Below are 27,621 nucleotides of genomic sequence, written 5' to 3'. Positions count from 1 at the left end.
ACAGCTCGTCGCCGTGACTGCGCATGCGCCAACTTTGACAGCTCGCGGCGGCCGCCGGGCTTGCCGTGAGTTTGACAGTTGGGTGGTGAGTGCGCATGCGTCAGTGTTTGACAGCTCGCGGCTGTCACTGTGGGATAGCCGCGGTTTTGACAGCTCGCGGCTGTATGCGCATGCGCGCCGTTTGACAGCTGTCAAACGGCCGCGTGTGCTAGCGGGAGCGTTTGCGCAAGTGTCATTTTTTTGACAGCTGTCAGTGCGGCCGCGTAAATGCGGCCTATGACAGCTGTCATTATGGTTTGCAGTATATTGCAAAAGGCATACATGCCAGTGGATTCGGGCGGGTGGCCATTTGCAGGGATTACAGAGGGAGAGAGTTGAAGGGAAGCCCAGATATGGTACAGGATAGCCAAGCACAAGCAAGGAAGGTAGGGAAGGAGGGCACAGAGGACAAAGGAGTCCCAGAACCGACAGCTATGGCAGTGGATGAGGCACAATGAAAGAAGACAGGATCGATCGAGGTGGTCAAACGGAAGCAGACAGGGAGGAGAGCGATGGGAGGAAAAGGAACAGTAGGACTGGATTGCGAGAAAGGGGATGCGAAACAGTCAGAACAATTACAGTTGGCTACAGCAGGGTCCATCAAGCACTCCACGAGCAAAGCGCGGAGCCAAATAGGCTTATAAATGGACTTTCCAACCTTCGATGCTTACTCTGATGATGCCAGCAGAGGACCGGTGACAGCTTAGATAGTTCAAGGGCTGAAAAGATTTTAGGGCAAGATGAACTTTGAAGGGACACAATTCTAGACAGAGGAGGTCCATTTCTGGGGAATCCAGTAAATAAGGTGCAACCATCATCTGAAATTAAATCTTTGCTCTTCAGTTATCAAATAAAATTTGATTCAACTCTGAAATGGAACAGGTGAGAGTTCAGGTTAAGATTTTTGCAATGAACTTGCCACTGTAGGATGTGAATTTTATCCAAATGAAACATTTAATTTAGAGGTAGAATATTGATTGATTATGTGTCGTCAAGTCATTTCTAATTCCTAACAACCATAAAGATAGTTTTCTCTGCATGATGATAGGAACAAAAAAAAGGTTTTTGCAAATCTTCAACAGTGTACTAATCACTAGTGTAAATGTGTCCATCCTCATAGGAAGAATAAATAATGCAAAAATATTGATATATTCTGTAACTCAGTTCTCATTGCTTCAAATCCTTCTGTCAGGCCTCTCCCAGCTTGGACACTTAGGAAAGAAAGACCCTAGACTCCATTTGCAGTGAAAGGTATACTTTTACTAAAAGAAATGGTTACAACATAGGAAAAGCCAGATTTGAGGTTTCCTGCGTAAAGCCATTACTTATCCCTTCTCCCAGGTCCTCCGCGCTAGTCATATTAGTGGTGTCCAATAAAGTTCAAATTAGTTGTTTTGGTAATAGGTCTGAAATTTGGTGCCTCTTTGATGGGTGTTTGCATTCTGTTTGTAGGCTTGTGTCCTTGAATCTTTCAACTGTTGTCTCTGGATGGCACCTCTACTTCCTGTCATCCCTCCTTCCTGAATTCCCCCTTCCCTCTCCTTGTACTTTATGGCAGGCTGCCATCAAAGTGGACTGGAGTAGTGTGATGGCAGATCTTCCTTCCTTCCTTCCTTCCTTCCTTCCTTCCTTCCTTCCTTCCTTCCTTCCTTCCTTCCTTCCTTCCTTCCTTCAAATTTCCTAATGGACTTTATCATTTTTAAATGGGTGAAGCTAAGGAGATTTTCCCATTGCAGCTATATTCATCAGAAGAATTTTAAAACTGGATTAGGTTATTTCATCAGCCCACAAGAGAGATGCCAAGGAGACATAAGCCACTGGTGCTTGCTTTCCTGGCATGGATGGGAGGAAAAAGAAACAGGCAAATCAATCAACCAGGGAAACTTACTCCCTCTTCAACGAGTAGATTGAAGTTTTCAAAATATATATTTTCCACACAAAGGGCTGCAATGCACAATAAAAATGAGCTTTCCTTCTTTCTTGTATTTTTTCCTCCCTTCTTTTCTTCCTTTCACAGATTAAAATGAATATTTGCTTTTTATAAGTGAGATAATATTTTACAAATAATATATCAGGAAAACTTGTACTTGTGTCTGGATGGGTTATATCTTGCTCAGGAAATTTTCACCCAACTTGGATTTTCTTTTCTTGATCATAAACTGCAGTGATGTCCATATGCTGTAAAAAAAAGATCAAATTGGTGGCCACGATAGTGCATTCAAGGCTCTGCCTGATTTTTTTTTTTGTGTTGCATGTGTGAAACACATCCAGAGCAAATGGACCTTCAATCAGACCTTTCGTTACCATCATCTTGACTTTTTCTTTTTCTTTTTTTTTTACCACGATAGGAAAATAGCCCTGACTAGCTAAGTCTCTTTGTTTGACTAAGCCATTAAGGCGCTTTACTTGATTCTGGCCATATATGAGCTCAATGGAGAATATAGTTGATGATTTAGTATATTTCAGAAATCTATCTATGATATTCAAGTCAACATATAATTAGCCCTCCACATATCTAATCCAGCCATCAAACACCATTTCATACACATTCAATCAAAAATATCGTATGTGTTAAACCTTTCAGCATGAAATAAAAGGTACTTGCATTCTTCAATAAATCTCTGAGGGCATAACCTGGCATACTCACTCCCTAGGCAAGCAAGCATTTCTTTGGCTCATGTTAAGTTTTGTATACAAACAGAAGCAATTCATGCACGGTATATGTAAGCTTGTAATGTTATTTTCTTCAAATCTCTTTCATTATTCAGCAGGTTTTCCATGTTTCACAAAAAAATTACCAGTAGCATAACATGTCAGGTACATTAGTTGTTAAATGAAGCTCTTTCAGTGAACCATACAATATTCTCTATTTTTGTCATACCGATAAAGAGAATGAAACAGGTATAATATATATACACACAAATAAAATCATTATATCTGTGTCTATAGACTTGTGTACATCTCTGGCTAGACTTTTTTCTCATAATGTCATAAGACTGAAAGCAGAGAGGGATAGGGAATTGAAAGCAGTAAGGTCTCAAAGGGAATGAAAGCAGTAAAATCTCTGCAGGAATGAGGGAACTCAACACAGCTTCATGAAGGAACTCCAAATCAAATGCAGAAGATGATAACAACTTCCCACTTACATAATTTTATCAAGAAAGCTATATGGCTATGGTGGAAACATTTAAACAAGCCTGGATGCCAGAAAATGAAAACAACAAGCTGAAAGATACTCCTATAGTTACTAGGAAAGAACATCAAATTTTCATTATCTGGAGTTGTTGACAAAACTGCCAGGAAATACAGTGCTGATAGAGTTATTTATTTCATAAGAACATGTATAATTGAAATACAGAATACAAACCACAAGAATTAAGAACTTTCACTTTGCCAAAATGGAAATGAAGCATTTGAAGTAAGTGAACGTAAGTGAATCAGAATAGCGCACTTTAAATCAGGTTCATTTGTTATATTCACCTTGGGGCATGTGGCTTTCTGAAGGAATAGAGTGGCAACGCTACTCAAAAAGTACATCAATGGATACATTCTCAGCTGCAATACAATAAACAATAGGATCATGGCTATTATGATTAGAGAGCACCAGTGATAAATGTACATACCTTCTACTGATGCAATGGTGATAGACCCAGAGAAATTCCAGAATAAATGCTAAATAAAATATAAAAGATGGATATAGTAAGGACTATTCATAAAGTTGTAAAAAATGAAAGAAATGGAATAACAAAATAGTAGACAGGTATATACAGTTTTGCAAAGAAAATTCTTTACTCATAATGTCTGATTGAAACAAAATGTTGAAACCACACATGGACATCATTGGGTGAACTACATCAAAGTCAAATAGCTTACATAAATGAATCATGGCATATAAAGGTTGGAAGGGATACTGGAGGCCATTTAGTCCAATCTTATTCTCAGAACAGGTATCCATTGCCAAGGTATCTCTAAGAGATGGCCATTCAGCCTTTGTTTAAATATCTCCAATATTTTCAAGGAAGTTTCTTCCTAAACAGCTTTGTTAGGATTTTTTTTAATGTTCCACCAAAGTCTATTTCCTTGTAATTAAATCAATTTGCTTCTTGTCCTATCTTCTAGAACAGCCCTACAGGAGAACCTTTTACATGCTTGAACCCAGCTACAATGCAATCTCCACTTCTCCAGGCTCAAATACCCCATTTCTTTACTCTTTACTCTTCCTTATACATTTTTCCCTCCAGGCCCCTTGTCATCCTGTTGTTGTCTTCTGGACATGCAGCACTTTGTCAAAGTCCTTCCTTAAGTGCAACGCACAGAATGGAATGCATTATTCTAGGTGCACTCTGACTAATGCAAAACAGAGAGGAAGGCTGACTTCTTTTGATTCTGATGCTATACTTCTATTATTGCAGCCTACAATTACAGTTGCTTTGTCTTCAGCTGCTTCCCGCTGTTGGCTCATGGTCCTTTTGTATCCCACAATAACACCCATGCCCCTTTTACATATATAACTGTCCAATATGGTCCATCCTTCATTTTATACTAATAATGTATTTGATTTTTCCTAAACAAACATGGAACTTTGTCCCTGATGAAATTAATTTTACTGACGACTGCCCATTTTCCCAGATGATCAAGATTCCCCTGAATCTTGATACTATCCTTTAAGATGTTTGTCATCTATATATTTTCTAGCCCCCTCCATCTAAGTATTTTACAAATATGTTGAACATGTGAAATCTAGTGGAGATCTATTTGATACTTTAGCTTGATGAGGAACACTGCTATATATTTGTTAGATGTTATTCAACCAACTCTGTAATTTTCTAATGGTTGCGTAGAACAGCCCACATTTTGTCTTCTGTGCTACCAGAATCTCATGAGACATTGTTAAATATTTTGCTGAAGTCAAGGTACATTACATCTACCACATTCCTGAGCTCAGCTAAACTTGCTCATTATATAAAAAAAGGAAATCAGATTGTTTGACATGATTTATTCTTGATTTATTATTAAACTCATACCAGGGTGTCCATACATTCTTTCCTAATGCTCACAGACTGATCATTTTGCCATGTATCTTCAATAGGATAAATAGTCAGTAACTACTTAGTTCTTCTTTTTTTCTCCTCTTTTGCCTCCTCCAATCCTTGGCATTATGCCCATTCTCCCTGATTCGGAATGGGACCTTCAGGCTCCTACTTTTGGCCACACCTCCTTTGCCTCGAGCCTACCGCCTCTGCCCATTTGCCTGCAACGTTCCTCCTTGGATGAGCTGCCCCTGCCCATTCTCCCTGACCAATTAGTCCCTGGCCCTCCACCTTGCGCCCTTCGACCCAGCCCATTTGCCTAGGCCCCCTTTATCCCAGGCATTTGGCCACATGGCCACATTCCATGCCAGCCAATCGGATAGGTGGCAAGTGGCAGCCCTGTTGTTCTCAGGGGGGCAGCGTGCAATGGGCAATCGCAGGGGCTGTGTTGTGAGGTAGCATGCAAACCTTGAGGAAGCAAACGGGAGGCAGGTTTGGTGATCGATCAATGGGAGGGGAGGGAGCAAACTTGGTGGAGAAAGCAAAAATCATTTAGATGTGTTTCTCCTAGTGGAGCCCCTGCATTGTAGGGGTCCTACAGGGGACCAAGAACCAGACATTGGCTATGAGGAAGGGGGACTGAAACCACACTGGATGAATGGAGGGCAAAAGGGGAAGGGAGAGGTGAGCTGAGAGCCACACAGAGGCAACAGCAGGTAGGAGGGGTCAAAATGGAGAGCCCCTGCTCACTGCTGCCTGCCTGTTGCCCTCTCTGCCCGGAGCCTCTGGCAGCTTAAAAAAAAAGCCTACGACGCACCAGCTTCCTTTTTTTTCCTTCCACCGTCCTCTCTGTTGACTTTGCTCCTGGACTCTGGCTTCACACTGGATGAGGAATTGGCCTGCTGCCCCATGCCAGGCTTCCCCCATCCTTCCTGCCCCATGCCAGTCTTCTACCCCCCACAATTGGAGAAGTTGTTCCAGCCCTGACAACACAGCCCCTGTGATCGCCCATCGCATGCTGCCCCCCCCGAGAGAAACAGGACTGTCGCCTGCCATCCATCCGATTGGCTGGTGGCTAACTGTCCCGTGCAGCCAAAAGTCTGGGATAAAGGGGGCCTCAGCAAATGGACCAGGCCAAAGGGTGCAAGGCGGAGGGTCAGGGGCCCATTGGCCAGGGAGAATGGGTGGGGGTGGCCTAGCCAAGGAGGAACGCTGCAGGCAAATGGGAGGAGGTGGTAGGCTCCAGGCGAAGGAGGTGTGGCCAAGATTAGGAGAGGAAGGATCCTAGACTCCCCTGATTTATCAGAAATCACAGAAAGGAATTCTAAGATGATAGCCACAAGCTCCTGTGACCTTTGGATATAGTTCATCTGGTAACTGATTCATGGTAACCTGGCAATGGAGGGATTCAGCCGGTTCGTACCATTTTGGCAGAACCAGTAGCCGAGAATGGTTGTTCACATATTTGAATCCCATCACTGTAACCTGGTTCTTTAAAAGCCACAATCTCTTTATTTTTCTTTTCAGTTCTCTCAGAGAAAGACACCATCTCCTGTTGTTGCAAGATACGATTTGCTTTTGGTGAGAGTAGGAGTTGAAGAGCTCTGTTTTCTCCCTATCATCTGATACTATCCTCTCTTCTGGCCTGATGGGGGATGGGTTGGGATTTTATTGTAAATATTTTTACCTATTGTTTTAGCCTGGGCAGTTGTTTAATCTCTCTTTTAACTTTTGTATCTTTGTATTTTTATATGTTTGCCCTGTTCACCACCCTGAGTCCTTCGGGAGAAGGGCGGTATACAAATAAAATTATTATTATTATTATTATTATTATTATTATTATTATTATTATTATTATTATTATTATTATTATTATTATTATTATTATCCTAATAGTGGATTTAAACACTTCTTTTTTTCCTTCCCTTTTCCAATTGAAATAACCATTTTGTTTCAGCTATCCTTGCAATCCTACCTTTTTTTGCCCTTTAGCCTTTCCAACTTTCTTTCTGCAGATTACTGCAGAAGAGGTACTGTTTAGCTCTTCAGATCATTTAGTTTGCATATTAAATGTCTTCCAGCCTAGCCAGACTTATGCTTGCTGAAGGCATTCCTGAAGTGGTCCAACCTGAAAGCATTTGAACTAGTGTTGCAACCAAATACTCCTGTCAGCTTTGTCCTGCAGCAACAAAGGATTGAGTCTTATGGAACAGCATTAATTGCTCCACTGAGGCAAGGTGGTCAGCTATTAACTTCAGCAATTATAATGCCTCCAAAGAGCTGATCATCTTATCAAAGCTGGACAAAGTTGCTTCTCAGTCAATACATTTAGCGAATACACAGTTAATAGCAAAGAAGGGAAGGTGCTTTTATTTTCTTGGGCTCAGGAACAGATAAACTGAAGAGTGTAATGGAAAGAACAGCAATTATTTGTTGTTGTGTGATAGAAAGTTAAAAAAAATTCTTAAGGAAGAAGTAATGACAATCTTAGACAAGATCCTCAAAAGTAAGAATATCGTTATGACAACAATGTTCTGAACAGATAAAGGTATACTTTTTCTATCTATAGTAATGCATGCCTGTTAAAACTAGATGCTATCAAAAAGTGAGGAAAAACTGATAGATTTAAGAAAATGGTTCTTTGTACTACCATTGGCTGCAAGTACCTTCAGTGAACCCTGAACCAAATAAAGGTTGACTGTTCCCTTGAGGCAGTGCAACAAGCAGAAACTCACATGCTTTGGGCATGTAACAGTATGCGAGTGGAAGATAGACTAGAAAAAATGATTATGCTTGGCAAGGCTGAAGGAAGTAAAAGAGAATGGATGATAAGGATGAACAGAATAAAAAGAATACTACAATATTCATTACTGAATAGCTAAGAGTAATTACTGAGGATGGGTTAAATTGGCAAAGTTTTTCTGTAGAGTCACAGTAGTTGAATTTGATTTAATGGCACTCAGGGAACCCCAATCTAATGGGTAATGTACTTTAAAGGCTAGCTTGATCACTATGAGACTCCTGATTGAGTGAGTTAAAAATAAGTAAATATAAAGCAACCAGGCTTTAAAAATGGTCCAAAACATTGTGGCATTATATGTTTGTGTCAAAAGAAAAAGAAAAATTGCAGGATGGCTTGTTCAGTAATCTTTTCACTTCAGCTCCATAACACCCATCATGTCTTTCAACAAATTCTATCCACCTCCAAACCTCATCATCAGAACTCTTGGATATTGAGAGAATGATGGGTCTTGATTTGGTTCAGACTCTAAAGCTACCACAAACACCAATAATGGAAAGCCTCTAGGTTGTGAAGTGGTCCAGAATGAATTCTGACATCTTTACACACCACTTCTCCCACTGAATAGTCAGATCAGCAACCTGTTCCAGCTGAGCATAAGAGCCAATTGTTTTTTATTTCTGCTTTACTATTAGCCACTGAAATCTACTTCAGCAGGCTACTCAGTTCATGGCATATTAATTTAGCCAGCCAGCAGTTGTCTAAACATGTCTGGCTCTGGGTCTAGTGAAAGAATCATTAGGTCCTGTCCTAAAGTGGCAGGGTATGCTGGAAGTTCTACAATCAAAGATGATTTTGGGGTCAACCAACCATGACACTTCATCAAACCTTGCCTCTTTAATGTCATGGATAGTTACATTTCTTCATGGGTGATAAAACGGGCATTTTGACAAGCCCTGGTTTAACTGTCTTCACTGCCCTCATGAAGCTCGTGTAACTTCATTGTTTCAATACCTAAATTGTCCCACTTTGGAAATGAAGAAAAAGTTAAGATTTTACTATTAATCTGTAAGAGATTTGGAGTTCTTAATCTATGCAAGTGGCATGAGTTATGCTCCAAATCAACTCCAGTTACCTATTTCTGGCTGCCTGCATTTTGGCTAAACCTGATAATTGCAGTAAACTTCGTATGAGCATCAGGATTGGCAGAACTGCTTCATAAAACATAGAACATAGAACAATAGAGTTGGAAGGGACCTTGGAGGTCTTCTAATCCAACCCCTTGCTCATGCAGGAAACAGCATACTCTTTCAGATAAATAATTGTCTAGTCTCTTTTTGAAAGCCTCCAGTGATGGAGCACCCACAACTTCTGAAGACAAGTTGTTCCATTGGTTGATTGCTGTATTCTTAAAGAGATTTCTTCTTAGTTCCAGGTTACAGACTGAAAAGCGAGATTTATCTCTCTATATTTTTCAAATGGGCTTTTTTGTTCAACTCATGGAGTGCTGATTCATAAATCTGAGAATTAGTATTGTGAGAAGTTTTATATTCAAATAAATTTTATTCTTTATACTGTTTCCCTCGTCCTTTAAAACATTAACAGAATCCACAATGGTATGAGAATCAGTCTCTTCACTAGATAATTGACAGTCAAGTTGAAACTAAATTAATCAAGTAAAAATTGCAAACGGGGAAAATCCTTTCCCCAACTTTTGTCAAGGTCCCAAATAAGTTACCCAGACCTAATCCACATATCAAAGGATAATGTCTGCAAAGATTTAATTAAGATGGTCTCCAGTGGAACTGCATGTTCACAAGAATACACACACACACCTCAAGTGTCACCCTAGAATCAATATGTAGACACTTCCACACTTTGGACTTCCTGCTATAAAAGTCTGCCTTTGTACCCATTTCTCTGCAACTACCCCTAAAGGCAAAGTATTTTGCTTTTAGAAATAAATATTTCTTCTTTCCTCACAGCTGTCTGGATCTCATTTTTATTTATTCTTGTGCAGCCCCACCTCAAGTTGGAACCCCAAATTATTCTTCTGACACTATACCCATTTTTAAATAGCATGTTGGCAGCAGCCTGATAGTGTTTCAAGAATGCCAGTAGAGAAATCACAGCACATTTTTCCATGGCTAGTTTATACTAGCTTTCTAGAGATGTAAGTTTCCTCCAAACTCATAGCAGGCGGAATACTTACACAATCAATAGTTGCCTATCATTCCCCTCTCTCTCCACACACACCCCACTGTTGAATGGGCTACGTTGCAAGAACATCCTATAAAAACAAAGATGGAGAGAATCAGAATGGATGATCCATCAATTTTACCTATTTTTTTTTAAAAAAAATTCAAAACATAATTATATTTCTTCATATTTCTACATCTGTCTGTAGTTCTTTCAAGATTTAATTCAAGCATTTTCTTGCATTTTGTACCTTTATTTTAATATATACATCTTAATGCTATTTTGCCTAGGCATACTTTTTTGCAGACAATCCCCAAATACATTTTCTACACTATTTTCATTAAGTTACATTTCTGTCTGTACTTTCCCTGATAATTGACTTTCTTGGCAGGAAAACATCACAATATTCAGAAAAAAGTGAAAGATAATGAATAATTGCTTTCAATTGTGTTTCCAAATATCAGTTAGCAAGTAGGAATTAAAATACAAATGGAATCAATTTTTCCCCATCATTACTACTGGGTAAAGTATTTTTGCACTCATTTTCCATTGTTATTTATAAATCTTCAATATCACAGTAACAAGACTATACACTATGTGACTTTGGATAGAAATAGCACTTTTTGAGAAAGTGTAGCTCAAAAACTCTTAACTTTTTGGTGTATGAAAAACTGAGTGTCTTCAGTGGTTGGGAGGCATAAAAGTTCATAGGAAAATTTATAAATAATAAATGATTGCTCCTTGGAAGGAACAAGAATAGTCCTATGACATAAAAGCATACCTATTTTCTCCACACCTGCAACCTGGATTCCTTCAGGCAAGGGCTGATATCCAGCATAAAATCAGTTATGCAAAAAGGTCCATTGTATTCCCACTGATGGAATACAGACTATAATTCTGATGGATTTGAAGCCAGCTCCCCATTTACAAGTTTCTTGACTAGAACAGAGAAAGCACTTTCCTTTTGTTATGATAAAGAAACGACCCACCTGAAATAACTTCCAAGATACCGTTAAGCAAATGCTTACCATGGCACTGGAGGAAGGCCACAGCTGTGTCAAAGGAAGTTCCCAAGCCTCCTCAAAATGTGGAATATAAGAAATAAGGAAAAGCTAATGGCCCATCTCTAAAAAGCAGAGGTATCACCCTGTCAACAAAAGTGCATATAGTCAAGGCTATGGTCTTCCCAGTTGCAATGTATGGCAGTGAAAGCTGGACCATAAAAAAGGCTGAGCGCCAAAGAATTGAGGCCTTTGAACTGTGGTGCTGGAGAAGACTCCTGCGAGTCCCTTGGACTGCAAGGCAATCAAACCGGTCAGTCCTAGAGGAGATCAACCCTGACTGCTCTTTAGAAGGCCAGATCCTGAAGTTGAAACTCAAATACTTTGGCCACCTAATGAGAAGGAAGGACTCACTGGAGAAGAGCCTAATGCTGGGAAAGATTGAGGGCAAGAGAAGAAGGGGACGACAGAGAATGAGGTGGCTGGATGGAGTCACTGAAGGAATAGGCCTGAGCTTAAATGGACTCCAGAAGACGGTAGAGGACAGGAAGGCGTGGAGGAAGGTTGTCCATAGGGTTCTGATGGGTTGGATATGACTTTGCAGCTAACAACAACAACAACAATGGCCCATCTAGGTGAAGAAGCTCAGAAATAGGAACTTTTTTTTTCTGTTTGTTGTAGGTGAGAAATAAGGTAAGAGATAGTGAATTGCAATCAGATGTCTTCTGTGGTCATTAGCTGCAAAAGTGCTTGATGAGAAAGCATTAATTTTTGAATTGCATTAATAATTTATGGACATATTAATACTGGATTATTATATCCAGATTCAAGTAAAAAGAGTCTGCCTAAACTCTGGAGAGCCATGGCTGGTTGGAATAACCAGTTTTCCTGATTCAGTGTTTTAGTCTTTCTCCCCATAAATATCCATTTCCTGCAGATGCATAAAATATTCCCCTAATAAAAATCATGCTACGTGAGTGCTGTCTCATCCAAAATGCCACTTGTAAGTAGGATGGTACTAATTTAATTTAATTTCAATTAAATTAAAATCTAATAAAATTTAGCTAGCTATATATTTGCTTACAGTTTAATGAAATTTTAATTAATTTACCAATTGCTGTTTATTTCAAGCTGTGCTGGAAGTATAACCTAATAAATGAATTGCAGTCTTTTAGGACACAGTGTAGTGACTTCAGAATAGCTGCCCATTCCTACAAGCAAGCATTAGTTTACTAATGAATTATATTTGTATGCCGCCTGTTCCCAAGGGTTCAGGGTCGCTATCAGTAACATTCTTGAGAGAAAAAAAATGCTCCCATAAAATAAACTAAATGCAGTATAACATTACACAAAGACAATGAACAGAAACACAATGACCACCAAATTGAAACCTTTGATCACAGCATGACCTGTGATCCCTCCTCCTTTGCTTGGTGGAATAACATGGCCTCACCATCTCCTGAAACCATGAAAGAAAGGGAAGGATCAGATTGGATCTTCAGGGGAAAGGGAACCCAGAGTGCGGATGTGGCAATTGAAAATGCCCACTTCAAAGACCCCATCAGATGGGACTCTCCTACAGAAGGGATTTGGAAGGCGTTGATTCTATTTGATTTAATCAGATAGGCACTGCAATTAAGATGCTGGAGTTGTTGACTGGAAGATTGGGAGTTCGAGACCCAAGTACTACATGATGGGATGAGCCCCCATTACTTGCCCCAGCTTCTGCTGACCTAGCAGTTTGAACCCATACATATGCGAGTAGATAAATAGGTACCACTTTAGTGGGAAGGTTCTATTCACCTTGGCATATAGTCATGCTGGTCACAAGACCACAGAAGCGTCTTTGGGTAGCACTGGCTCCCTTGGCTAGGAAAGAGAGATGAGCTGCGAGGTAGAAGAGATACTAAATATTGAACATTAGGACTGAGGTGCTGTCTATGAAGAGAGACAATGCAATGCTAGGTACATCTGCAGACCAATATATAGAGGCAGGGTGTTAAGATGCATAGCACAGAGTGAATAGCACAACCAAATGTACAGGCTATACTATCCCAAGTCCAGATGGGGGATTCTAGAGAAGGTCATGGAGAATAATGGGGTTATGGGACTTCCAGATCCAGATGGACAGCTAAGTACTGGCCAGTCAATCAGACTTCATGATAGTAAACAAGGCCCAGAAGACATCAGTGGTGCCAAATGATAGCAATATCAGGAAGAAGTATAAGGAGCTGCAGAAGTGTCAGGGCCTAAAGGAAGAATTAGAGAGGATGTGGAAAGTAAAGGCCAGAGTAGTCCCAGTAGTGGTAGCAGCACTTGGGGATGTGATTCCTAAGCTGTGACAGTGGTTCCAATAGATCCCAGAGAAGAGCAACAAAGATGATCAGGGGACTGGAGGCTAAAACATATAAGGAACAGTTGCTGGAATTGGGAATGTCTAGTCCAGGGATAGGCAACCTTGGCTCTTTTATGACTCATGGACTTCAACTCCCAGAATTCCTGAGCCAGCCATGCTGGCTCAGGAATTCTGGGAGTTGAAGTCCACAAGTCATAAAAGAGCCAAGGTTGCCTACCCCTGGTCTAGTCTAATGAAGAGAAGGATGAGGGGTGACATGATAGCAGTGTTCTAATATCTCAGGGGCTGCTACAAAGAAGAGGGAGTCAAGCTATTCTCCAAAGCACCTGAGGGCAGGAAAAAAAGCAACGGATGGAAACTAACCAAAAGGAGAAGCATCCTAGAACTAAGGAGAAATTTCCTGACGTTTAGAACAATTAATTAGTGGAACAACCTGCCTCCAGAAGCTATGAATGCTCCAATACTGGAATTTTTAAAGAAGAGACTGGACAGACATTTGTCTGAAATAATATAGGGTTTTCTACCTGAGCAGGGGGTTGGACTAGATGACTGCCAAGGTCCCTTCCAACTATTATTATTATTATTGTTGTTGTTGTTGTTGTTGTTGTTGTTATTATTATTATTATTATTATTATTATTATTATTATTATTATTATTATTATTATTATGCTCTTTGTCCAAAACAGTGCAATGCTAGATACATCTAAGAACCATTATTATTATTATTATTATTATTATTATTATTATTATTATTATTATTATTATTATTATTATTATTATTATTAGGCTCTTTGTCCAACACAGTGCAATGCTAGATACATCTAAGAACCCTCAAACCACCACCCAGTTCTTGGAACATATTTTACAATGATCAAGATAGTACATTAGTTATTTAATAGCTTGAAGGATGCATCCTTCTTATGTGATTAAATATCCTTTGTTGAATATCTCACTTAAAGGACTCTTTAGAAATGTGGCTTGATTATGTTTTCTTATTTATTGCTAATTATAATGACTGATTAATAACTTCATTGTGTGACCTTATAGGAATATATATTTAGAGCTAATGTTTGCTACCCTGTAAAGTATGCATACATTTTGAATTCCTTTTTGAATGATAAATCATTTTCTTTAATCTATTTGGAGTGATTAAATATTTCTTGCCTTTCAGTTCAGCCTGCAAAATTTCTACTGTTTAGTTTGCTTAGTGACAAACTGGTCCTTCAATATCCAACTGGCTGTGGCTACCCATCTGTAGATGCTATATGTGGTCGCATCCAGCTTGGAGAATTACCATACTGTCCAAACTGATGGAGTTTGACCTTTACCAAACTATACGTACTCCATTGTCATAATTTCTCATAATTATAAACAATCAGAATCCTTCATTATCCATTTATTCTGTTAACAGTTTGGCAGTTCTTTGGGGAAAAGTCAATATTTTTTATGCCAAACTGGCTTAAAAGCTATATTCCAGTCTCAGTTAACACAAATGACATTGAAACCTAATAGCAAGTTTATTCTGAGGATTGATTATCTTTCTCTCAGCAGAGACTGCTGAGTCAAGCAACAAAAGTACAATTGCTATGGTCACCCAAACAAACTACAGAGGAATTTATGTAGCAGCAACCTCCCATGCATTCTTCTAAGGGCCATGTTGTTAATCTTTCTGCCGAGGACCATAAATCTGGAAATGGAGATTCTGAGGTCTGACCTGCCAAGTGATTAAAGGTGTTTCGTTTATGAACTTGGCCAGTCTAACAAATTAGTTTGTCAATTATGGATTAAAAACTCAATACAGCCTCTGCAGATTTCTGTCCATACATTCTTCTTTGCTAAGATCATAAAGAAATATGAATTCTCTCTCTCTCTCTCTCCCCCCTACCCATTTCTTCCCCAACCATGCATTGACTCCTGCATTCAGCATATATGGAGAATGATGTAGAATTCCTTTGTATAAGTGAGTTAAAAGTGTTTGCAAAATATGCAGACATTCATTGAATATGCTGGCCAAATCCAATAGCAATTTCTTTGGTAAATATCAAACCGATGGATTTTAACTCCCCAATCTGATCTTCCCAAAGCTTTTGCTATGTATAAATGTCTATCTATCTTCAATCTTTTTACTGAAATATGTAAAATAAAATGGACTGATCAGTAGTAAACCATTTTATCAATGGTCCAGGTGAATTAAAATAAAGCTCCAATATTCTATTTTTATTCATAAAGTGTTAAGAAGATGACTATTAACAGGGCATGTAAAGACAGAAAGGTGTGTTTTATACTGTAAGGAATAAAACTATGGACACTGAAAAGGATAAAATACCAGTGAAGATTTGCCAATGGAAAATTTGGACTTAAAATTACAAATAGTGTGGAAGGAGGGGGTGTCTACTTGTTGCTTATCGGCATCCCATTTATTGGCTTTCCCATTATAGCAAGGACAAAAATTATAGACTTTTAAACTTTTGTGGAGATATTAAGGACAAGATAGACTTAGCAGAAGAGTAAGACACTCATTCCATCCATAAAAGTCCCCCCAAAATAGATTATGACACTTTGCTCTTTTGGACTCTGGCCCCTGACATGTCATGCAACGCCTACTGTGGCCTTGAAACAATGGAATATATACTGTACATTCTGTTTTTTTTTTTAAAAAATGTCATGCAGGTTATAATTTTCCACTATAGCATAGTTAGTTGTCAATGACTACAGTAAAGATATTATATTGCTTTAACAGACTAAAAAAATCACTGTAAAACTCTAATTTACAAATACAAAAAACAATGGTCAACACTGTGAATCACTGAGAAAAATTATAGACTATGATAAATTCAATCATCTGTCTGTCTATCTATCTATCTATCTATCTATCTATCTATCTATCTATCTATCTATTCCTGAAGTAAGACAACTTTCTCTAATTTAATGTTCTCCCAGGTGTATTGAAATTATAAGTCTTAAAATTCCCAGTCAGGAGCCATTTCGCACTACAGAATGAGGATGACTACCTCAATCTGGAAGTCATTCCTTTTTAAAAACTGTGTTGGATCCTAAGCATTTGTCTTCACCAATTCATTGTTAGTTTGAATCATGGGCCGGTCTTTTATCAAAACACCATGTTTAGCAGTACGTTATTTATGAGACATATGTATTATATCTTTGGCATTGTTGGCTTCTTTCTTTTTTTAAAAATCTTCCTTACCTTTCTTTCCCTTTGTGTCTGCCGGTGGAATATACAGAATGAAATGAAATTTCAAAGATGGAGGAAAGCACCTGTCAATATGATGTAATGCACAATGTGATGATATCAAGACATGGGGTGAACCATAATAAATTAGTAACCAGCTTTGTTTGTTGGCTGGGGTGCCAATAAACCTCAGCAGAACATACAGGAACAAAACTTGCTTGCTTTTCTTCCTCTCCACATGCCTTGAGAAGAGCAACAGCCTTTTTCAGGTAAGGTGGAATTTCTGCAAAATGGAGATTATTTTGTATGAGGTAGTTTCACACTCATTCTAGAAGTGAAGAAAATCACTGTACTTTCTCTGTCTCCTTGCCAGGCAATACCTGATAAATGATCCTCTTGATGAATCCTCTTGATGAAACCAAGAGGATGGGGGAGATGGGGGAAAACACAGGCAGTCCTCAACTTAGGGCCACAATGGAGCCGAAAATTTATGTTGCTAAGTGAGACATTTGTTAAGTGAGTTTTGCCTCACATTATGACCTTTCTTGCCACAGTTGTTAAGTGAATCATTGCAGTTGTTAAGTTAGTAGCACGTTTGTTCAGTGAATCTGGTTTCCCCATTGACTTGCTTGTCAGAAGGTCACAAAAGGAGATCTCGCATGACCCTGGGACCTTGCAACCGTCATAAATATGAGTCAGTTGCCAAGCATCGGAATTTTGACCATGTGACCGTGGGGATGCTGCGATGGTCATCAGTTTGAAAAATGGTCATACATCACCTTTTTCCAGTGCTGTTGTAACTTTGAATGGTCACTAAACAATTTGTTGTAAGTCAGGGACCCCTTGTGCTGCAGTAACCGGCATGCGTTTTGTGGGTTTCAATACCAAAGTTTTACTGGAAGGAAGTGAAACTTCATGAATTTGAGAAGAAATAACATGGGACAGCCAAGGGCAATGCGGATTGTCCTGGACTTAAAGCTATTCACTTAAGCGATGTTTGAAGTTACAATAGTGTTGAAAAAGGTGACTGATGACCAGTCCTTGCACTTATGACTGTCGTAGCATCTACATGGCCACATGATCAAAATTCTGGCCCTTGGCAACTGGAACATATTTACAATAGTTGCCAAGGGCCTGAATTTTGATCACGTGACCATAGGGGTGCTATGATGGTCACCTCCCCAGCTGGCTTCTGATGAGCAAAGCCAATGGAGGAGACTGGGTTCGCTTAATCACAGCATGATTCATTTCACAATTGCAGTGATTCTCTTGAGCACCATGGCAAAGAAAGTCATAAAATTGAGTCTGGCTCACTTAATAATTGCCTGGCTTAGCAACAGAAATTGTGGTCTCAATTGTGGTCATGGACTACTTGTAGCTTAGATGTTAGGGAACCAAAAAGAAGATAAGCAGAGGCAGCTGAGAAAAAAAACCAAAGTAGCAGGTGCTGAAAGAGCAGTCAGAGAGAGAGAGAGAGAGAGAGAGAGAGAGAGAGAGAGAGAGAGAGAGAGAGAGAGAGAGAGAGAGAGAGAGAGAGAGAGAGAGAGAGAGGTGAAGCTTATTAGCAACCGTCTGGCTCATTGTGACAAGGGATCTCGGAAAGGGAGGACACGGTGGTGCAGGGGTTTATTGATGGGGGAACTGCTGGCCAAAAATGGTCTGCATTTTGGTGGTTTGAGCTTGACTCCGTGAGACGAAGTGGGCTCCCATCGCTTGATTCCTAGCTTCTGCCCACCCAGCAGTTCGAAAGCATGCAAGATGGTGAGTAGATAAATGGGCACCACTTCAGTGAGGAAAACCTAGCTATTTGCAGTAGTGGGGGATATATGTAGCTTGGGTATAGGATGAGGGTGAAGGTTCATTCTCCAAACTTGGTTTCTGAACGTTTCTCTCCCCATCACAAGTCCCATCATCAGCCTCTCACTGATGACTCACACCTGACCCACTGATAATTCACACTTAGCTTCCAACAACCCTAACCTGAAGTAACCTCCCTGTCACAAGCCTCTCTCTGATGACTCTCGCCTCACCCATCACAAGACCCTCACTTGAAACACCCACACCTGAAGCGCTTAAGGGATTAAGACATAGCACCAGGATCCATCCCATTTGGAAGGTGTCTATGTTTTAAACCATTTTTTTAACTAATATCATGGTATTTCTAACTTTAATTGCAATTTGACAGGTGCCTCATATAAATACTCAGAAATGGTCTGCTCTGGATTCTATTTGCCTCAGTATTATTTTTGATATTCTCTGCATTCCCATTAGAGTGAAATAGAAACAGAATACTTACCAAAGTTTACTTTCTCTGGCAGGTGCTACTCTAAATACAATCATGGATTGGGAAGGACATGGTTTTTGTATGAGATGGCCTGAAAGGAGAATCCCTATTTCTGGAATTGTTCGGAGAATGTTATGGCTTGTCTTCTGTAGATGTTCTCACTCAGCCTGATGGATCCAATTCTATCAAGTCATTACTTACTGAGTGACAGGCAACACATTTAATCCAAAGTAAAGAAGCTACTGTAAAAGGGGTCATTTTGTTTTTCATCTTGGCATATGAAACTAGATGAGGGTAAACTTCAACGAATGGACATATTTACCATTCACTTCCAAAAAGGGTTACTGTTTGAAATCAGTATGTGTAACTAGCTCTTTTTAGCTCTCTGTAGTTTTCAGCATATATAGTCCTTCTGGTGAATTTGCACCATACACATTCTTCCTATGATCGTCTTATTGCCTCAGCTTTCTTGTAATATTTTTCCTGATAAGAAAATCTTCCTCAGAAAAGAGGAAGCTAAGTGACTTCCTTCCCCTTGCAACCTTGCTTCCTGATCTATTTTTATCCCATAATTATTCCTTCAGTACTGTGAAGTATTTTAAAGTGTCACTACAGCTCATCCATCTTAAAGAGCTATTACAGGTAGTTCTCTGCTTACAACCACTATTGGACCCAGAATCTCTGTCTATGAGCAAAGTGGTTATTAAGCGAGATGCCACATGACTGCTTCGTTCAATGGCCGCACTCCTGACTCACCAAGTTCCAGTCATCAAGTGAACGTGTAGCTCATTAAGCAGAATGCCAAGGAGAAGGCATGAACCGCTTGGGGTGTGGTGGGAGCAGAGAGGGTACAGGGAGAATGGTCATAAGAATGATGACATTTGCTAACATTTTTCTAGATTTGAGGTCCATTCCTCCAACCTGTGGGAAGATTTTTCCTCTCTGCATGGAGAGACAGGAACACTGGGGGAACAGACCTCAAATCCATGTCCCCTCTACTTGCCATCTTTCCTGCCAGCTTCCCATTGGCTTTCGGGGGAAGCTGGCAGAGAAGATTGCAAATGGTGATCACATGATAGCAGTGTTCCAATATCTCAGGGGCTGCCACAAAGAAGAGGGAGCCAAGCTATTCTCCAAAGCACCTGGAGGCAGGACAAGAAGCAACAGATGGAAACTAATCAAAGAGAGAAGCAACCTAGAACTAAGGAGAAATTTCCTGACAGTTAGAACAATTAATCAGTGGAACTACCTGCCTCCAGAACTTGTGAATGCTCCAGCACTGGAAGTTTTTAAGAAGAGACTGGACAGCCATTTGTCTGAAATGCTATAGTGTTTCCTGCCTGAGCAGGGGGTTGGACTAGATGATGATGATGATGATGATGATGATGATGATGATGATGATCATCATCATCATCATCATCATCATCATCATCATTGCACAGTCAGCCAGATGTTCAGACTGGATTTGGCATTTTTGTCTACCTATCAAGTCTTTATCAAGGACCTGGGATAGGCAGATGTGGATGTTTCATGGTATTACAGATATCGTCGCAGGATGGAAGCAGTTCCTAGTAAGACCACCTTTTGCAATTGACTAATGACGAATTTGTCAATGCCAATGGTGTTCAAGTGGTGGTCCAGTTGTTTTGGATTTGCACCCAAGGTGCCTATTACTATTGGTACTAACCTTGCTTGCCTTTGTCACAGTCTTTCTATTTCTATTTGTAGGTCTTTGTATTTTGTTATCTTCTCCAGTTCTTTCTCATCTATTCTACTGTCTCCAGGCACTGCCACATCCACTATCCAGACTTTTTTGTCTTTCTTATTGACAATTGTTAGGTCCGGGGTGTTATGTTGCAGGTGCTTGTCTGTTTGAATTCTGAAGTCCCAGAGCAGTTTAACTTTATCATTTTCTATGACTTTCTCTATTTTATGATCCTACCAGTTCTTGCTTACAGGCAAATGATATTTCTTTCAGATCTTCCAATGCACCATTGTTGCTACTTTGTCATGCTGCTGCTTGTAGTCAGTCTGTGCAATCTTCTTGCAGCAACTTACCAGGTGCTCCACTGTTTCTTCAGCTTCTTTGCATAGGTGGCACTTACTGTCTGTTGCTGACTTCTCAATTTTGACTTTGTATGCATTTGTCCTTAAGGATTGGTCTTGTGTAGCCAGAATTAGTCCCTCAGTCTCTTTCTTCAACTTTCCTGCTCTTAGCCATTGCCAGGTCTTGTTATTATCTGCTTTCCCAGCTATTTTTTAATGTACTGTCCATGTAGTGCTTTGTATTCCCATGCCTCTATTCTGTTCTTCATTTGGTCTTTCTTGTGGGCCAGTTTTGTCTCTCCAGTAGTCAGCAAGCCTTCCTGATATATTAATTTCAGTGCATCTTCATCATTGTCCTTCAGATATTCTTCCAAAGCCATCTTTTCTTCTTCAACCATCTGATGTACTTGCAGCATTCCATGTCAACCTACAGGTGAAACTCGAAAAATTAGAATATCGTGCAAAAGTTCATTTATTTCAGTAATGCAACTTAAAAGGGGAAACTAATATATGAGACAGACTCATTACATGCAAAGCAAGATAGTTCAAGCTGTGTTTTGTCATAATTGTGATGATTATGGCGTACAGCTCATGAAAACCCCAAATCCACAATCTCAGTAAATTAGAATATTGTGAAAAGGTGCAATATTCTAGGCTCAAAGTGTCCCACTCTAATCAGCTAAAAAAGCTATAACACCTGCAGTTTGAGACCCAAGTACTACATGATGGGATGAGCTCCCATTACTTGTCCCAGCTTCTGCTGACCTAGCAATTTGAACCCATGCATATGCGAGTAGATAAATAGGTACCACTTTAGTGGGAAGGTTCTATTCACCTCGGCACTGCCAAAACCTGGTTCAATGACCGTGGGATTACTGTGCTTGATTGGCCAGCAAACTCACCTGACCTGAACCCCATAGAGAATCTATGGGGCATCGCCAAGAGAAACACGAGAGACATGTGACTGAACAATGCAGAAGAGCTGAAGGCCGCTATTGAAGCATCCTGGTCTTCCATAACACCTCAGCAGTGCCATAGGCTGATAGCTTCCATGCCATGCTGCATTGAGGTAGTAATTGCTGCAAAAGGGGCCCAAACCAAGTACTGAGTACATATGCATGCTTATACTTTTCAGAGGTCCGATATTGTTCTATGTACACTCCTTGTTTTATTGATTGCATGTAATATTCTAATTTTCTGAGCTTGTGGATTTGGGGTTTTCATGAGCTGTACGCCATAATCATCACAATTATGACAAATCACGGCTTGAACTATCTTTCTTTGCATGTAATGAGTCTATCTCATATATTAGTTTCCCCTTTTAAGTTGCATTACTGAAATAAATGAACTTTTGCATGATATTCTAATTTTTTGAGTTTCACCTGTATTTGCCTTAGTAAGTAGAGTCTGTCAATGTCACTGCGTGGATGAAGGGCATGATTCATTGTCATAATTTTTCTGGTCTTCCTATCCATTGCTTTTAGTTCTGCTTGAGACCAGTCCACTATTCCAGCTGTGTGTCTAATGACTGGAATTGCCAAGGTGTAGATTGCTTCATGATATTTTTCCCATTGAGTTTGGATTTTAAGATCTTCACTCTCTTGATGTATTCACCTCTAATCTTTTTCTTGACTTCAGTGTGCTTGATGTTGTCAGCTTGAAGGATACCCAAGTATTTGTAGTAATCTTCCACATCCAGACTCTTAATGTTATTTTCATGGGGCATTTTTATTCCTTCAGTTTTCACTATTTTTCCTTGTTTGAGAGTAAGTGTGGCACATTTGTCCAAGCCAAACTCCATTGCAATATCTTGGCTATACATACGGACAGTGTTCAGCAGTGATTCTATTTCAGATGATGTTTTTCCATACAGCTTCAGATCATCCATGTAAAGGAGGTGGGATAGTCTGGCAGATGTTTTTGATGTTTGATATCCATGTCCTGAGTTATTCAGTATTGTTGACAGAGGAAACAGTGCAATAACAAATAGTAGTGGTGATAATGAATCTCCTTGAAATATTCCTCTCTTGATATTAACCTCTCCCAGTCTTTCACCATTGACCTGCAGCTGTGTCTTCCACTGTGCCATCGATCTTTGCACAAATTTTCTGATGTTTCTACTGATTCCTGTTATTTCTAGGCACTTGATTATCCAGTCATGTGGCAGAGAGTCAAATGCCTTTTTGTAGTCAATCCATGCCACATTCAAGTTTGTCTTCCTTTTCTTGCAGTTTTCCAAGATCATTTTGGATCTATTAGGAGTTGATCTTTTGTTCCTCTGCTATTGGGGCAGTTTCCTTTCTGCTCGGGTGGAAAGAGATTGTTTTCAACTACAGATGCTGTTGTACTGCAACAGCTACCACACCAGCTAACAATTTGAAAGCTGTTGGTAAGCAGGTAATTGGCCTGTAGTAGTAGTAGTAGTAGTAGTAGTAGTAGTAGTAGTAGTAGTTATTATCATTATTATTTAATTGCAGGACACTTGGCAACTGAATATAAATGCAAATAGATTGCCAGGCACTCAAAATGTGATGTTTTGCAATGACTGGAAGTATTTTATGGGTCATAAAGCACCCAAAGCTGTTGTGACTGCAAACATTCATTAAATGAGCAATCGTAAGTTGAGTATTATCTGTACCCTAAATTAAGGCCATCCTGCATGTTGTGCCTTAGTTGCTCTTTAAAAGCTATAGTCAAGGTATAGCTCTAGGTTAAAAAATGTTTGTCAGGAGGCATTAGCCTAACTTTGTGTTTTGTAGTTATGTTTGCTTTTAAAAAATAATAGTTTTTTTAAAAAATACAGGTATGCAGAACTACTACTGTGTGACCATCCTGGGGATTATTATCAAAATGACACTCTGAACTTTAAAATTAATTAAAAAAATGTGGCGGTGTAAAACAAAAGGTAAGAAAAAAGTGGCCAGCTATTATGTGTATGGTGCTACTAGAATGTTGCTATTTAGCCTGTTGTATGTGAGATAGCAATATATCTGTCTTCATTGTTTTTTTAACCTTTATACAACTGAAGCCTGACTAGAATTTTTTAATGATGTAGGGAGCTAAGGCAAAAATATCAGTAACTTTTGTGTAGTTCAAAAATTGTCTTAGTTCATGAACCTTGGTAAACCCAGGGTGAGCTTCTCACTATAGCAAAAGGCCAGGGAAAGCAAGTTTCACCTTGCTTCTAATTTTTAATTCAGAGAAACTGAACATAGCTCTAGGGTTAACTTTCCAGATGTTCAGAATAGAAGAAAAAGTTCTTAAAATAAAATGGCATGATGGAAATCCCCTTTCAGTAAATTGCTTCCTTCTCTCCCATTGGTCCTGGGTGATAGTAAAATAACCCTACAGAAAACTGAAGCCCATCAGTTTGGATTTGGCACTGTGACTTGGACCATAGGAGAGAGATCCTCAAATTAAAATAAGTAAGGAAGTGCTCAGGAGAAAACATGATAGGGGTTTTTGTAAAAGCTACATCTGTTGCACCAAGGAAATGATTTATATCTTCAAAATCAGCTCCGTTGACTCAGAATATAGCCTAAGGTAAAACAGAAACACCTTTATTATTTCACTTTGTAAGCTCTTTGGTATACATTACAAAAGAACATTTGTGAATATTAGGAAATTAAGGCAAAAAAGAGTGTATATGTATGTGCATTGTGTCATTATGCTAAATGGTTGCAAGTTTTGCTGGAGACATTTGAATTATTTTCCCATCACCAGCTAGGTGAAACTAAATTAGTTTAAGGATTGAATACAAAAGAATTACAGGAAAAATTACTTGGTGTTACTTGATAAAACTTCACAAGAAATCCATAGTGAACATTAAAAGAAATGATACTAATATAGCATTAGCTTTCTGTTTAAAGCTAGCAAAATGAAACACAGAGCACCACAATGTTCAGAGACATGAAGGTGCCAGAGTATTATCAGATATCCTTCCCTCTCTTAAGACGGAATTCATATTCTTTCAGCAGCTAATGCTTTCAGTACGTATTGATCCAATGAACTGGTATTTACCACAGGATCAATAGGTTTTGCATGCTCATTGAATGTGTTAGGAAATGACACTTTTTCTAAACAGTGATCTTTAAATATGGACTATATTCTAGCTCTAGTCAAATATTGGAATATTGGAATGCAATATTGGAATTCAACATTCTGGAAGCACAAGCAATAGAACACAGCCAAACTAGAGTCTTGGACTTTAAAAGAGCTAATTTCAATAAACTTAGAGAGACCATGGGAAGAATTCCATGGATGAGAATCCTAAAGGGGAAAACAACTCAAGAAGCTTAATGGGAAATTTTGAAAAGTGAGATAATAAAGGCCCAGTCTAGTACAATACCAACAAAGAGGAAAAATAACAGCTCCCAAAAGAAACCAGCATGGCTGCATAAAGAACTCTATGATAAATTGAAAGATAAAAAGGACAAGTATAAGAATTGGAAAGAGGGGCACATAACTAAGTCAGAATATCAGCAAATAGCCTGTGCCTGCAAAGATGAAGTGAGGAAAGCTAAGGCTCAAAATGAACTAAGGACTGCGACCAAAGTCAAAAATAACAAAAAAGCTTCTTTCAACATATAAAAAACAAGAAAAAAGTTAAGAAAATGATTGGTCCATTAGTGAGTGAAAGTGGCAAGAAGGTGACAAGCAATAAGTTAAGATAGGCAAAAAAATGGTAAGTGAACACCTGTCCAGCCTAGACGAGTTCAAATCACCAGGACCAGATGGATTACACCTCAAAGTTCTCAAGGAACTGGCAGACGTAATCTCAGAACCACTGAAATATGTTTTTTCAAAAATCCTGGAGCACTGGGGAACTACCAGAGGACTGGAAGAGAGCTGATGTAGTTCCCATCTTCAAAAAAGGGAAAAAAATAGATCCAGGAAATTACAGACCTATCAGCCTGATCTCAATACCTGGGAAGATTCTGGAAAAGATAATCAAACAACAAATCAGTGAACACCTAGATGCAAACAAAGTCATCTCTAAAAGTCAGCATGGGTTTGTCAAAAACAGATCATGCCAGACAAATCTTAACACATTCTTTGACCAAGTGACAAAATTAGTGGACCAGAGGAATGCTGTAGATATAATTTACTTGGACTTCAGTAAGGCATTTGATAAAGTAGATCACAACCTACTACTTGATAAGATAGAAAAATGTGGGTTAGATAGCATCACCACCAGATGGATTCGTAGCTGGCTGACAGGCCGTACTCAGCGTGTGGTCCTCAATGGAACTGCATCTACATGGAAGGAAGTGTGTAGTGGGGTGCCCCAGGGCTCTGTTCTGGGCCCAGTGCTCTTCAATATCTTCATTAACGATTTGGATGAGGGGATAGATGGGGAACTCATCAAATTTGCAGACGACACCAAGCTGGCAGGAATAGCCAATACTCCAGAAGATAGGCTTAAAATACAGGAGGATCTGGACAGACTCGAACACTGGGCACTATCTAACAAAATGAAATTCAATGGTGAAAAAAGTAAGGTTCTACATTTAGGCCAGAAAAATCAAATGCACAGGTATAGTATAGGTGGTACCTTGCTCAATAGTAGTAACTGTGAGAGGGATCTCGGAGTCCTAGTAGGCAATCACTTCAATATGAGCCAGCAGTGTGCTGCAGCTGCCAAAAAAGCCAACACAGTGCTAGGCTGCATTAACAGAGGGATAGAATCAAGATCAAGTGAAGTACTAATACCACTTTACAATGCCTTGGTAAGGCCACACCTGGAATACTGCATCCAGTTTTGGTCACCACGATGTAAAAAAGATGTAAAAAAGATGTTGAGACTCTAGAAAGGGTACAGAGAAGAGCAACAAAGATGATTGGAGGACTGGAGGCTAAAACATATAGGGAACGGTTGCTGGAATTGGGTATCTGTAGTTTAACGAAGAGAAGAGTGAGGGGTGACATGATAGCAGTGTTCCAATATCTCAGGGACTGCCACAAAGAAGAGGGAGTCAAGCTATTCTCCAAAGCACCTGAAAGCAGGACAAGAAACAATGGATGGAAACTAGTCAAGGAGAGAAGCAACCTAGAACTAAGGAGAAACTTCCTGACATTTAGAGCAACTAACCAGTGGAACAACCTGCCTCCAGAGGTGGTGAATGCTCCAACACTGGAGGTTTTTAAGAAGAGACTGGACAGCCATTTGCCTGAAATGGTATAGGGTTTCCTGCCTGAGCAGGGGTTGGACTAGATGACCTCCAAGGTCCCTTCCAACTTCTTCTTCTTCTTCTTCTTCTTCTTCTTCTTCTTCTTCTTCTTCTTCTTCTTCTTCTTCTTCTTCTTCTTCTTCTTCTTCTTCTTCTTCTTCTTCTTCTTCTTCTTCTTCTTCTTCTTCTGTATATGTATATGTATATGTATATGTATATGTATATGTATATATATGAGAAACACCACAAATATTACAAGAAGAAACTCTTAAGTTAATTTTGTGGGAGAAGAGGCCCATTTAATTTCCATACTTTCTGCTTTGTTTGACTCTGTGGGGTCCTTAGTGCTGCCTGAATTTGGCTGTTTTCTTGCAGATGTTTGATTAGCACTGCTAGCCCTGATGATATTACCTAGTTGGGTAATGAAACTTTCCAAGATGCTGAGTGACTGCTCTTTCCTGACTTTGGCTGCTTCAAAGGATCAATACCTGAAGACATGGCTGCACATGATAGAATGGAACGTTTAATGTATGAAAAAAAATTGAATCTAGCCAATTAGTCCATAG

At 39.4% G+C, this 27,621-nt stretch overlaps 1 long non-coding RNA gene across 1 annotated transcript in view; it reads right to left on the bottom strand.

Annotated features, from left to right (window-relative positions):
* Nucleotides 1-674: 674 nt before the first annotated feature.
* Nucleotides 675-27,621, bottom strand: part of LOC310635861 — a 39,781-nt gene continuing 12,834 nt past the window's right edge. Inside the window, exons 2-4 of the long non-coding RNA XR_014491544.1 lie at nucleotides 10,022-10,099; nucleotides 3,663-3,711; nucleotides 675-907 (exon numbers count right to left, since the gene is read on the bottom strand). This is a non-coding gene — a long non-coding RNA (uncharacterized lncRNA). The remainder of the gene's footprint in view (nucleotides 908-3,662; nucleotides 3,712-10,021; nucleotides 10,100-27,621) is intronic.

This window comes from Vipera ursinii (assembly GCF_947247035.1).
Source record: "Vipera ursinii genome assembly, chromosome: 2".
Classification (NCBI taxonomy): Eukaryota; Metazoa; Chordata; class Lepidosauria; order Squamata; family Viperidae; genus Vipera; species Vipera ursinii.
Note: the sequence above shows the minus strand (reverse complement) of the source record. Positions and strands in the feature narration are given on the sequence as shown.